The sequence below is a fragment of the Oncorhynchus gorbuscha genome, linkage group LG15 (assembly GCF_021184085.1).
Source record: "Oncorhynchus gorbuscha isolate QuinsamMale2020 ecotype Even-year linkage group LG15, OgorEven_v1.0, whole genome shotgun sequence".
NCBI classification, from domain to species: Eukaryota; Metazoa; Chordata; class Actinopteri; order Salmoniformes; family Salmonidae; genus Oncorhynchus; species Oncorhynchus gorbuscha.
The window spans coordinates 58,692,814-58,706,817 of record NC_060187.1 but is presented as its reverse complement, the minus strand read 5'-3'; the positions used below and the strand labels follow the sequence as shown (position 1 = coordinate 58,706,817).

Sequence of the window (14,004 nt, the reverse complement as noted above, 5' to 3'; positions counted from 1 at the left end):
CGTCTCAGACCGCTCCCCATTCCTTCTCGACCATGGTCTCACATTGCCTTAGACTTCATTACCGGTCTGCCTTTGTCTGCGGGGAAGACTGTGATTCTGACGGTTGTCGATAGGTTCTCTAAGGCGGCACATTTCATTCCCCTCGCTAAACTTCCTTCCGCTAAGGAGACGGCACAAATCATTATTGAGAATGTATTCAGAATTCATGGCCTCCCGTTAGACGCCGTTTCAGACAGAGGCCCGCAATTCACGTCACAGTTTTGGAGGGAGTTCTGTCGTTTGATTGGTGCGTCCGTCAGTCTCTCTTCCGGGTTTCATCCCCAGTCTAACGGTCAAGCAGAGAGGGCCAATCAGACGATTGGTCGCATACTACGCAGCCTTTCTTTCAGAAACCCTGCGTCTTGGGCAGAACAGCTCCCCTGGGCAGAATACGCTCACAATTCGCTTCCTTCGTCTGCTACCGGGTTATCTCCGTTTCAGAGTAGTCTGGGTTACCAGCCTCCTCTGTTCTCATCCCAGCTTGCCGAGTCCAGCGTTCCCTCCGCTCAAGCGTTTGTCCAACGTTGTGAGCGCACCTGGAGGAGGGTGAGGTCTGCACTTTGCCGTTACAGGGCACAGACGGTGAGAGCCGCCAATAAACGCAGGATTAAGAGTCCAAGGTATTGTTGCGGCCAGAGAGTGTGGCTTTCCACTCGCAACCTTCCTCTTACGACAGCTTCTCGTAAGTTGACTCCGCGGTTCATTGGTCCGTTCCGTGTCTCCCAGGTCGTCAATCCTGTCGCTGTGCGACTGCTTCTTCCGCGACATCTTCGTCGCGTCCATCCTGTCTTCCATGTCTCCTGTGTTAAGCCCTTTCTTCGCACCCCCGTTCGTCTTCCCTCCCCCCTCCCGTCCTTGTCGAGCGCACCTATTTACAAGGTACATAAGATTATGGACATGCGTTCTCGGGGACGGGGTCACCAATACCTAGTGGATTGGGAGGGTTACGGTCCTGAGGAGAGGAGTTGGGTTCCGTCTCGGGGCGTGCTGGACCGTTCGCTCATCGATGATTTCCTCCGTTGCCGCCAGGATTCCTCCTCGAGTGCGCCAGGAGCGCTCGGTGAGTGGGGGGTACTGTCATGTTTGTCATTTATTGTCATGTCTTGTCCCTGTGCTCCCCATGCTATTCGTTTCCCTCTGCTGGTCTTGTTTGGTTCTTTTTGGTTCTATCCCTCTCTCTCCCCCTCCCTCTCTCACTCTCTCGCTCTCTCTTCTCTCTGTCGTTCCGTTCCTGCTCCCAGCTGTTCCTATTCCCCTAATCATCATTTAGTCTTCCCACACCTGTTCCCGATCCTTTCCCCTGATTAGAGTCCCTATTTATTCCTTTGTGATCCGTTCCTGTTCCGTCGGTTCCTTGTTTGTATTCACCATGCTGTGATTGCGTTTCGCCCTGTCCTGTCGTGTTTTTGCCGTGATTGTGTATCACCCTGTCCTGTCGTGTTTTGTGCCTTCATCAGATGCTGCGTGTGAGCAGGTGTCTCAGTTGACTACGGCCTGCGCCTACCCGAAGCGACCTGCAGTCTGTGGCCGCTTCTCAGTTGGGGTATTCGTTAGAATAATGTCCAATAGCGTTGATTTGTTAGGTGCTCTGCTATTCAGTCTTGTAGGCTCATTCATTAATTGAACGAGATGCAGAGAGTCACTTAGTTCTTTAAAAGAGTCCGATACAGATGTAAGCCTGTCCCCAATTCAAATTTAAAAAAATAATGAATTCAAGGTCATTTAGCTTGTGGAGGACATCAGAAAGAGAGTTAAGTGCTTCTCCCGAAGCCGAGGGCGGTATGTAGCAGCCGACTATAGTGATGCAGGGGTCCTTATACATGTTCACTTTAACCGCAAGCAATTGAAAATGTTTGGCAATCCAGAGAATTTCAGAGGAGTTAAACTCGGATTTCACATAAATTGCAACTCCCCCTCGTTCACTCATGCGACCCGTTCTAAAACAAACATGTACCCATCAATATAAATCAAGTTATTTGACACAGTTTTCTTTAGCCACGTTTCTGATATGCTGTATTGGACTTGTTAATGTGTGAAAGTTACATATTTCCAAAAAATATATTTGAATTTCGCACGCTGCCTTTTCAGCGGAATGTTGTCGAGGTGTTCCACTAGTGGAATGCCTGCGCTAGAATTAAATCATAGGGAGTCGGTAGAGATTGCATGGTATCTACTGGCCCAGGGTTTGGTTGCACATTACCAGAGATCAACAATAAAAGCATAACAATATATCTGTTGGCCAATGCGTGAGGATTTAGTGGAACCAGCACCATTGTCAATAAAAATAAAAGTGTCTTTCGACGCAAAAAAGTCATTCAATAGTTAGATATTTTTGAAGTATGCCAAAGATAATTCACTCACCCATTGATCATTCAGCCTATTTAATCCAGGATGGAATTGAGTAAAGAGCAGGTACTGTAACAGATACCTCTAAAAACTGGCATTACGTATTTCAGCACAGGTGTGCAATGACCAGTAGCAGTTGTGTACAACAAGGTAGATTTTCACACCACCCACGGTGCATCAGGTTTTCCAATCCGATAACCGCTTCTCCGCTCCTAGCCTTCAGTGCGCACCTGCGCACCTGCGCTCCTGACACTGCGAGCTCCAACTCCAGAAAGTTATAGAAAACAAATAATCCGAAATATTTGTACATTTCATAAAAAAGCGACAGATCTAAAAATAATAGTTGTTATATACAGCATCCACCTTCACATAAGTATTTGCTTCTGTCGTTCTGCCCCTGAACAAGGCACTGCTCCTAGGCCATCATTGAAAATAAGAATTTGTTCTTAACTGACTTGCCTAGTTAAATAAATGGTAAAAAATGAAATACAAAATTAATAAAAATGTCCACGTGCACACACACAAGCATGGCCTAGAAGGTGAGATCAGATGGGAACATTCTAGCCAATGATCTTTTGTAGAAACATATACACTCGAAACAACATAAGCATTACGAAACTTATATTTGATCAAATAAGCCTCACCTATCAAAATAGCCATTCATTTTTAACTTTGTCACGACTTCCGCCGAAGTCGGCTCCTCTCGTTGTTCGTTCCGCGGGCGACGTCACTGGCTTTCTAGCCATCGCCGCTCCAATTTTCATTTATCCATTTGCTTTGTCTTGTTCTCTGCACACCTGGTTTTCAATACACTACATGTATTTATTCTGTTCCCCCTCATGTATTTGTGTGAGATTGTTTTGTGCTACGTGTCTATATTGACGCGCTATACTGGTATGCGTTTATTTCGTGTTTTATTTCACGAGGTATGTTTATTTGTTTGTACTTTTTGCCAATTGGATGGATGTTTCAACGCAGTGGCATCCGTCTGTTGGTTTCTCCTGCCTAAATAAAGTGTGCGCCTGTTCACAACTCTCTGCTCTCCTGCATCTGACTCCGCTCCCAGTACGCACATCATTGACACTTTACCAAATTTGACACTCTCTCACTGCACCCCATACAATAACTTCTCACTTGGTCTTCTTAACCCTACAGTATAAGCCTCCCCTCGCTTTGCCTCTTCCTCTCTGGTATGGCCTTGACAAAGGCTGCTATATTTGCTCCAAAAGAGAAATGAGGTATAAGAATTGTAACAATTTTCTTCCTGGGAAGGAGAGGAGGACCAAAATGCAGCGTGGTTATTTATAAACATCTTTAATGAAAGATGAAAACGTGAACACTATACAAAGTACGAAACTGTGGAAAAACCGAAACAGTCCTAACTGGTGCAAAACACATAGACAGGAACAATCACCCACAAGAAACCTAAAGAAAACGGCTGCCTAAATATGGTTCCCAATCAGAGACAACGATAAACACCTGCCTCTGATTGAGAACCACTCCAGGCAACCATAGACTTACTTAGAACACTCAACTGAACACAACCCCATAGACTACAAAACCCCTAGACAAAACAAGACACATAAATCACCCATGTCACATCCTGGCCTAACCAACATAATAAAGAAAACACAGAATACTAAGGCCAGGGCGTGAAAATAACTATTGACTGGCCATTAAAGGCATTCGCTCTTCCTCTTTGTCACATTAAAAACAATATTTTTCATAAAGAAACACGGCTTCGGATTCCAGTAATATTGTACAGAACACAAATCTCAACTCTGACAGAAACCTAAACATTTTTAAATCCGATCATATGCAAAGTTTTATTGGAAACCAAAAAACACATTTTTCATTTAACTATTTAGCAAAAACATTCAAATGGAACATATAGTGCATGAGACTGTTGCATATCTACAGTTCCCTTATCTAGGAACAACATAAGAGTTTAATATGAACTCCTATTCTTGAGTTTCCTCCATTAAGTGTCAAATACACCACTGTCTTCTCCAATGTGTAGCGGCCCCTCTCTATCTGTCTAACCTTTTGTTGCCATGTTAATAATAGAAACAGCTCTTAAATATGATTGTAAATTGTGCCTTGACCCTCATGGGCAGTCGGAGCAATCACTGTGTCATGTTCATTAGCTTATTAAATTGTAAAATTATTTTATTTCGGTGGACTCGGTTTCAAATATAGAGGCTTACCCACTCAACTTTTCATCTAACTACCATATCCCCACTCTCCCGCTCTCCTGCGTCCTCACAAACCATAATGAATCCTAACTGTTAATCAGAGGGCACCAGAGAGAGAATTGCAGGAATGCATAACCAAGTCATTGGGTGAAAATCAAGAGAGAAAAGAGAAGTAGACACTAATTAAAAATGCATTAACTGATTATCGTGCAGTTGACATATTTTGCTTGATCATTTTCTTGAATCAGCGTTAATGAACGGCGTGCTCTCAATCTATTGGGTATTACATGTTCCACCTCAGTGAGCAGTAAAATTAGCTTGGGGCCCCGAGTGAACACGGGCTGAGGATGAACCGTCCTCGCTTGATTGGGGTTCCTGTGTATGTACTGTATTTTACTGCTCACTGACTGTCTCTCCCCTTTAGCGTCTTATGCAAATTGACAAATTAGACATTGCAGGGGAAATATTCGGCACCATATATTTTCCAGGACCCTTTTCTGGTGAAATACATGGAGTGTACAACACATCCTCGTGTAATGCTTTCGACACCTTGTAGAGTCCATGCCCCAATGAATTGAGGCTGTTCTGAGGGCAGAAGGGGGTCCAACTCAATATTAGGACAGTGTTCCTAATGTTTTGTACACTCAGTGTATATTGGTTTTCATTTATTTGTATTTATTTATTTATTTATTTATTTAACCTTTACTTAACTAGGTAAGTCAGTTAAGAAAAAATCATATTTACAATGACAACCTACCCCGGGGCAATTGTGTGCCGCCTTATGGTACACAATTGGTAAAAAAAAAAAAAAAATCTCAGTGCACATCCGATCAGATGTGATACAGCCTGGATACAAACCAGGGACTGCAGTGATACCTCTTGCACTGAGATTTTTTTATTTTTTTATTTTTTTACCTTTATTTAACCAGGCAAGTCAGTTAAGAACATATTCTTATTTTCAATGACGGCCTGGGAACAGTGGGTTAACTGCCTGTTCAGGGGCAGAACGACAGATGTGTACCTTGTCAGCTTGGGGGTTTGAACTCGCAACCTTCCGGTTACTAGTCCAAATGCAGTGCCTTAGACCGCTGCGCCACTCGGGAGCCCAAATAGATACATGTACATCAAAGCTCTTATTGCAACGGGTAATGAACCCATAATGTATTCAAGATAAACCCATACACATGTGAAGCTCCCCTCATGGAATTATCTATACATTTTTACAATACAACAACTACGACATTTGATTCACTTGTTTGACATCAAAACATATTTTGTCCCCCCGCCCCCTGCTGCTTGGCTAGTGTTTTTGAACTGGCAGTAGTTAGAGGAAACAGGACTTTGGCTGCATGCACTTCATAGGGTAGGGTGAGAGAGAGGGAGGGAGGGAGGGAGGGTCAGACAGGCTCAGACTCACGGTCCTGCTCCTTACATGCATCCAATCCACTCGTATCTAGTACCTGTCAAACGCTGGCCGCAAAATGGAATTGACTATTGATTTCCGCCTTACCACAGGTCAGTGGCGCTGGCAGCCTAGTGGGCTCACAGAGAGAGGCTGCTGTGGGAGGGAGGACAAGAGGAGGAAAGAGGGGACGAGGGAGGTAGGGAGTGAGGGATGGATTGGGGATAGAGGGGATAACCACAGTCTTATTAACCACACTGTGCCTCCTGGGATTGCGTGTTAAGAAGAGAATTACGTTTGAAGAGGTGTTTGAGGGTTTGTCGACATGTTCCAGGAAAGACAAGGTGCATTCAAAGAGTCAACTATGTTAGAGAATGTTGCCCAAAACCAGAGCAACAATGACTGATTACAATGCAAAACTGACTTCAAATGTTCAGATAAAAAACATGGAAATAGAAACAGGCCAAATTGTATTTTTGCTGTATAGAGGAGGAGGGTGAAGAAACTAGGGGTGAACCAGATTTATACTGGGTGTGGCACATCACACCTCCATCTCATTGTTTCAGCATTTCTCCATCTCACAGTCTCACCTTGACTCCGTGTTGTGTACCTATAGGTGAACAAAAAGCCTGATATATACCACATACTGTATATATATATATACACACACACATATTGCACGCACACAGGGATGGATGGTTGGACACACACACACACACACTTGAGCTTTCACCTCTAGATGAGTACACCAATGCTGACAATGTGCCAGACCTGAACTTCACTTTTTCTTCAATCTGGACCGCTCTCTTCAAAATGATGAGGAGAGACCAACAACTGAAAGAGGGTAGCTGGAATATAATTAAATACTGAGTATACAAAACATTAAGAACACCTGCCCTTTCCATGAAAGACTGAGCGGGTGAATCCAGGTGAAAGCTATTTTCCATTATTGATGTCACTTGTTAAATCCACTTCAATCAGTGTAGATGAAGGAGACAGGTTAAAGAAGGATTTTTAAGCCTTGAGACAATTGAGACATGGATTGTATATGAGTACCATTAAGAGGGTGAATGGGCTGGACATAAAATGTAAGTGCATTTGAATGGGGTATGGTAGTAGGTGCCAGATGCACCAGTGTGTGTCAAGAACTGCAATGCTGCTGAGTTTTTCACTCTCAACAGTTTCACGTGTGTATCAAGAATGGTCCACCACCTAAACGACATCCAGCCAAGTTGACACAACTGTGGTAAGCGTTAGAGTCAAAATGAGCCATTATCCCTGTGCAATGCTTTCGACACCTTGTAGAGTCCATGCCCCGGGGAATTGAGGCTGTTCTGAGGACAAAAGGGGGAGATGTGAGTGGGGGAGGGGCTGCAACTCAATATTAGGAAGGTGTTCCTCGTGTTTGGTATACTCAGTGTATATATGGCCCATATAAATTCCGCCAGCGTCCAAATGGCACCTGATTTTCGATATAACGCAGTACTTTTGACCAGGGCCCATGAGGCTCTGGTCAAAAGTATTTCACTTCATAAGGAAGAGGATACCATTTGGGACGCAGCCTTCATCTCTCAGGCTATGTCCACTCGTGTGCCTGCCTAGAGTAAATAAACAACGTCCTTTACATAATAAGCTCTGTCTATAATGTTGTCCTTTCCTTTCCCTAGTTATGGGGATGAGAGGTGCTCCACTGGAGGCTTGGAGAGCCTGCTACCTCTCTGGAAATACATTCACACCTTGAAGCGAGTGTGCACACACACACACACACACACACACACACACACACACACACACACACACACACACACACACACACACACACACACACACACACACACACACACACACACACACACACACACACACACACACACACACACACACACACACACACACACACACACACACACACACACACGGAGGGCTCCCCTGACCCCTGAAGCATGAGTCACATGGTGTTTGAGAGTGAGTCACAGTACTAATAAAAGAGTGTTTGTCGTGTTTGTGAAACAAGTGTGCTTAATTAGCCTCACTCAGGTTAGGCAGAGGTTGGCTCCAACAGCCCCAATGTAGTCTCTCGCTGTGCTGTACGAGGGAGGGAACCGGGTCATTAATTCATTGATTTAGAAGAAACAGAAGCATACTGGTGGTGTCATATAGTAGATACTGTGTGGCACTAATTTCGCTGTGAGATTAGACAATTAGTAGTTGACGATTCATTTTCTTAGAGGAAGTGAAGTCTACGAACCCACATGTATGATAGGTTAAGATTACATGAAAGGTACAGGTACAGATGTTTGGTGAGATAATATTGTGAGTGACAACAAAATTACCCATCTAAATATTGTCGGTATAATTAAGAACGTAGTCTCCCATGAGAGCCTTAACATGGAGTAACTGGCCAGCTCACAAAATATTTGGCTCTGGGTGCAGAGATGATAAAGGATGTAAGTATGCTCTCTCTAATTCTCTCTTTCTCTCTCTCTGAGGACCTGAGCCCTAGGACCATGCCTCAGGACTACCTGGCATGATGACTCCTTGCTGTCCCCAGTCCACCTGGCCGTGCTGCTGCTCCAGTTTCAACTGTTCTGCCTGCGGCTATGTTACCCTGACCTGTTCACCGGACGTGCTACCTGTCCCAGACCTGCTGTTTTCAACTCTCTAGAGACAGCAGGAGTGGTAGAGATATTCTTAATGATCGGCTATCAAAAGCCAACTTACATTTACTCCTGAGGTGCTGACTTGTTGCACCCTCGACAACTACTGTGATTATTATTATTCGGCCATGCTGGTCATTTATGAACATTTGAACATCTTGGCCATGCTCTGTTATAATCTCCAGCTGGCACAGCCAGAAGAGGACTGGCCACCCCTCATAGCCTGGTTCCTCTCTAGTTTTCTTCCTAGGTGTTTGGCCTTTCTAGGGAGTTTTCCCTAGGCACCGTGCTTCTACACCTGCATTACTTGCTATTTGGGGTTTTAGGCTAGGTTTCTGTACAGCACTTTGAGATATCAGCTGATGTAAGAAGGGCCATACAAATACATTATATTTGATAACTCCAAGCCAGGTGAACCTTCACCTGGTGTTTTTCACTTAGTCATCCCACCTAGTGGATGACAGGTCCCTCACCCCTTCACACCTGCCCACACACCACCCATTTGACAAATGATGTATTACCACACTCTCCTGCCCACCCCTCCTTTAAAAACCCAGTTAATTGCTTCACTTTGTTCTGTCACTTACTTTCCTATTTGCGTTCTGGACGAGTGTTCATAGCTGGCTCTCTTTGCGCGCCTGAGATTGATTTATGGCACGTTCAGTGTAACCTTATCTGTCTCTCCTTCTTTGCACTCCTCAAACTGCTTTTCAGGGAGAGATGAAAGCTGGGAGTGATGTGTGAGGTCCTTTCACTGAAGGCAAAGGGAATGGAAGCCTTGCTTTAATTAATCACACCAATGGCAAATTAAAATGTGTTTCTCATGCCTGCTCTCCATTCAAAAAGGAAGAAAGAAATGTTCATACTGCATACTGTCCTGGATCTACTAAACATATGGCCAGTGGGAAGTGGACTTATATTAACAGAAGTACAAATTTAAGGTCTGAAAAAAAGTGGCAAAGTTTGATTTTGGAGTGTCATGTCCCTTTAACATCTTGTAAAATGCCTATGCAGTGAATCCAAACGTCTTGAAATCCCATATGATATTTCTGAAGAACTCTGTAAAGCAAATGAATGTAAGCCTTTGTTCAAATGTTAAAAGTCAGAAAACAAACCTTGAGCCTTTGAAAGATCAAGTCTACTTGGTGAAATTAACATCACAATCCTGTTGGTAAAGCAAGAGACTGACATTATGGTATTTGTCAAGGGTAATATGTTTGATTCACAGTACTGGTTGGACAGCAGTGTAGTCCAATATGACACCAGCATGCTTGCACCAATAGATGGCACTCTGGTAGCATCGAGCATTCTGAGATCAGTAAGGTTGGACACATTTAACAGTAGATGTTAGTCCTACAGCAAATAGATTTGAGGTTAATGAAGTGTAGGCAGAGAGGAAGAACTCTGCTCAAATTCTGCCCACATTAAGCAGACATTATTAAGCAAGTGAGGAGATTTTGTATGGGGGGCAATGAGAGTTGAATTTAGTCAACATAAAAATATTGCTATTTTGATAAGTGTCACTTATTTGATCTAATAGAAGTTTTGTACTGCTTGGCTTGTTACGAGTGTACAGATGTACTGTGATGCACATGATATCCTGGCAACTTTGGGGACAATAATTAGACCAGATATAGAGTAGTACAGTATGAGTCATATTAACCATAAAACCTAGTGGTCAAATAGGGAAATGGTTCAAAACATTCAATTTTCCCATAGGGGATTTTAGAAATACTTCAAATAAAAGCTGTGTTTAGTGTAGGCTTACCCTGGCCGTGACATTTTGATAACCATGTAAATCTCTCTAGGTTTAGGACAAGGTGACTTTTAGCAATGTATTCACCTGCGTTTATCCCCCCCAAAGAAAATGCTAATTAGCTGCTAATACACTATCAGAAAGAACTACAAATGCAATGATGATTTACACGAGACTGCCATAGAGGAAAAGGTAAGAATCTCTGGATTAACTATCTAGTCAGTGGTGGAAAAAGTACCCAGTTGCCATACTTGAGTAAAAGTAAAGATACCTTAATAGAAAATGACTCAAGTAAAAGTCACCCAGTAAAATAATACTTGAGTAAAAGTCAAAGTATTTGGTTTTCAATACACTTAAGTATTAAAAGTATATGTAATTACTTAAATATCAAAAGTAAAAATAATTTCAAATTCCTTATATTAAGCAAACCAGACACCAATTTTATATATAATTTTTTTTTTTTAATGGATAGCCAGGGGCACTCAAACACACTTCAACACAATTTACAAATGAAGCATATGTGTAGTGAGTCGACCAGATTAGAGGAAGAAGTGCATGAATTGGACCATTTTCCAGTCCTGCTACGCATTCAAAATCCAATGAGTACTTTTGGATGTCAGCGAAAATGTATGGAGTAAAAAGTACATTATTTTCTTCAGGAATGTAATGAAATAAAATAAGTAGTCAAAAATATAAAGTACAGATTCCCCAAAACACAACTTAAGTAGTACTTTAGTATTTTTACACCATTGTATCTAAATTTAGCTAAATGTAGTAATGAATAAATTGGCTACATTTCTTTAAATGTTCAATTTTATGAACTGGATTGTGCAAGTTTTAAATTGAAACAATAGTCGTTAGCAAAGATGTCTACTTTGATGCTAATTAGCATTATCAAATAGAGCCGAATAGATTGATAAAAGTCACCTTGTCCAGAGATATACATGGGTACTATGACACCTCCACGCTGGGGCTCTGATATGGAGAAACTGTAAGCTCACATAGGAAAGCATGCTCACGAGAGAGGGAACACCCACTTAGAGGAATATTTTTAAACAGCTTGAGTGAACCAATTTAATTTATCCACCACCATCTTTGGAGTAGGTATTTAGATTGGATATGACCTCTGGTTGAGTTTGTATTGGTTTACAGGGACACAATCACTTAAGGTGATCAAAAGTTAAAGGTCACAAGCAAACTGAACAATTTTTCAAAAGGACATTTTATTTCTGTTCAAAGTGTATATTTTAAACTACACTTCTGGTGCATCGCTTTAATTTTTCCTAGTAATAAAAAACCCATCTCAAAACATAATGGACATTTTATTTGAAGGATAAACACTGGACAGTGGGGGGGGGGGAAGAGCCATAACCAAATAGTAATTCAGAACAGTGATGTCATGGATAAGTAAATGTACTGGATCACAAACACAATTTACATGTTTTGCACTTAAAAAGTGCATAAGGTCACAGATTTGCTCACCAATGGTATGGTTGGCTCCTCAGACTAAGGTAGTTTGCAAAGGAAAGTTTGTCCGTTAGGATCTTAACCAACCGGATCCCTGTTTTTTTCTGACACTTAATCAAACTGCTTCATATTTCAGCTCTTTGATCACAGAATGGACAGCATCATGCCGGGATCAGAATTTTCTTAGCTCGGGGGCTGATGAGTCCACTCTGGGATGGTGGAGCGGATTTAAAGGAAAAGTCTATTGTGGCCATGACCACAGGATACTTTTTCTATAGGGTACAGCACCTCTGCTCTGGTGTCGTGAAACCACACTCTGGGCTGTTCTATGTCTGCTGGCGACAGGCTGAACTACAACAGGCTTATAGTAGCCTCGATTGTCCACTTTCTCTGAGTACTCAAACGGACTAGGGGCTACCATTACATTTGGTCGAGGCACAGAATTCTTGACCTGCTCAAAGTTGGGCTTGTGGCTGCTAACAAATTGTCCCTTGGGAGTGTAGACAGAGGAGTCAGCCAAACTGAGATCAGAACCGTGATGGTTTAGTGTAGACGGTTTGGGTTGAAAGCCTCTGGGGAAGACTTGTCCGTAGGCCCAGTCATTTGGATATCCAGCCCCTTGAATTTCACCGTTGTGCGAAAGGATAGGCTCAAACTCAGCCGGAGACCTGGAACTCCAATAAATACAGGAGTGGCATTTTTCACGCGGTGTGGAGCTGCTCAATTGCAGAGAGGAAGAACATTTTTCACAGACAGACACATAGTTGACAGGCTACAAAAGTGCTAACGCTAATGCAAGGAGATTTGCTCACCAATGGTATGGTTGGAATCTTATTCCTCAAAAGATTAAAAAGATAGTACTGCAAAGGCTAGGTTCAGAGCTTTGTTGACTTTGTAGGCTAGCTGACAGTGGTTATCTTACACTACACTAATCAAGTCGTTCCTGAGTGTAGTTTTTACAGTGCTGATTCGGGGGCAGCTGGCTAGGGCTAGCAGTGTTGATTACGTAGTTGCTAAAAGAACGCAATAGCTGGCTAGGCAGTAGGCTGATACACAAATCGTTGACGATCAAACAAATCAAACCGTTGTGCTGTAATGAAATCTTTGATACTACCTGTGGACTGCTATTGGGACCATAATTATTTTCATAGTGGGTTTTTATGGGATCAAAACTTCTATGGCGTGTTGGTCGAAGATGGTAAGGGACAAACTGGGTCCTAGGGAGGTCCAAACCCAGGGCAGCTGCTCGGGCTAAAGTGAAAAGACGGCAACAAAACAGATATGTTAGTGTATGCATCTTAAGCCAAAATATGGCATTAAGCGACAACATTTAGGACACACGCAGAGTACCTCTTGCCGTGTTGGCACACCAGGAACCTCCAGAAAAGACAGAGCTAATCAAAAAAGACACTGCAAGAGAAAGAAATTCAATAGAATACATGATCTAATAAGATAAACATTTTTCAAGAGCCACAAGTTTTACCTTAGATATATGGGCAGAGCTCGATGCATTGTTTCTGTGGGATGGACACAAACTACCTGATGATCAAATGATTCAAGTACCTTACAACCTCTTGACATATGTAGCCACTCTGAGCCTCAACCCTTGCCTGTCTTGATTAACTAATTACAGGCAGCTGGTTGCCATGGAAACCAAACCCAAACATTTAATTTACTCAACCATTAGGCAAATTGCTTTATTACACGAGCTGATTAGATAGAAATGTCTGCTCAGCGGCAGTATTGTGGTGGTTTAACCCATCAATATTAAACAGTGTTCTATATATGTGGTTTAACCGTCCATTTTTGCTGCATGCAAGTAAGCTGTAAAGTATTCATTGAATAGGTCTTTTGAATGTGGAAGGTTACAATCTTTAGGTAGATGGGAAAAAATGATACAAATAATAATTATCATTATTACAGACTATGGCTGTGTTTACACAGGTAGACCAATTCTGATATTTTTTCCACTAATTGGTCTTTTGACCAATCACATCAGCACTTTTCACATAAGATCTTTTTCAGAGCTTATCTGATTGGTCAAAATAACAATTAGTGGAACAAAATATAAGAATTGGGCTGCCTGTCTAAACACAGCCAAAGCGTCTCAGCTGAACTAGGATCAGTTTGGCTTTTTATTTC

General features: G+C 42.4%; 1 long non-coding RNA gene across 1 annotated transcript; it reads right to left on the bottom strand.

Moving 5' to 3' along the window:
* Positions 1–12,984: 12,984 nt before the first annotated feature.
* Positions 12,985–13,445, bottom strand: LOC123998352. Its single transcript, XR_006832258.1, has 3 exons — positions 13,346–13,445; positions 13,213–13,272; positions 12,985–13,113 (listed from the first exon to the last, which is right to left on the bottom strand). It is a non-coding gene; the product is annotated as an uncharacterized LOC123998352 (long non-coding RNA).
* Between the last annotated feature and the right edge of the window lie 559 nt (positions 13,446–14,004).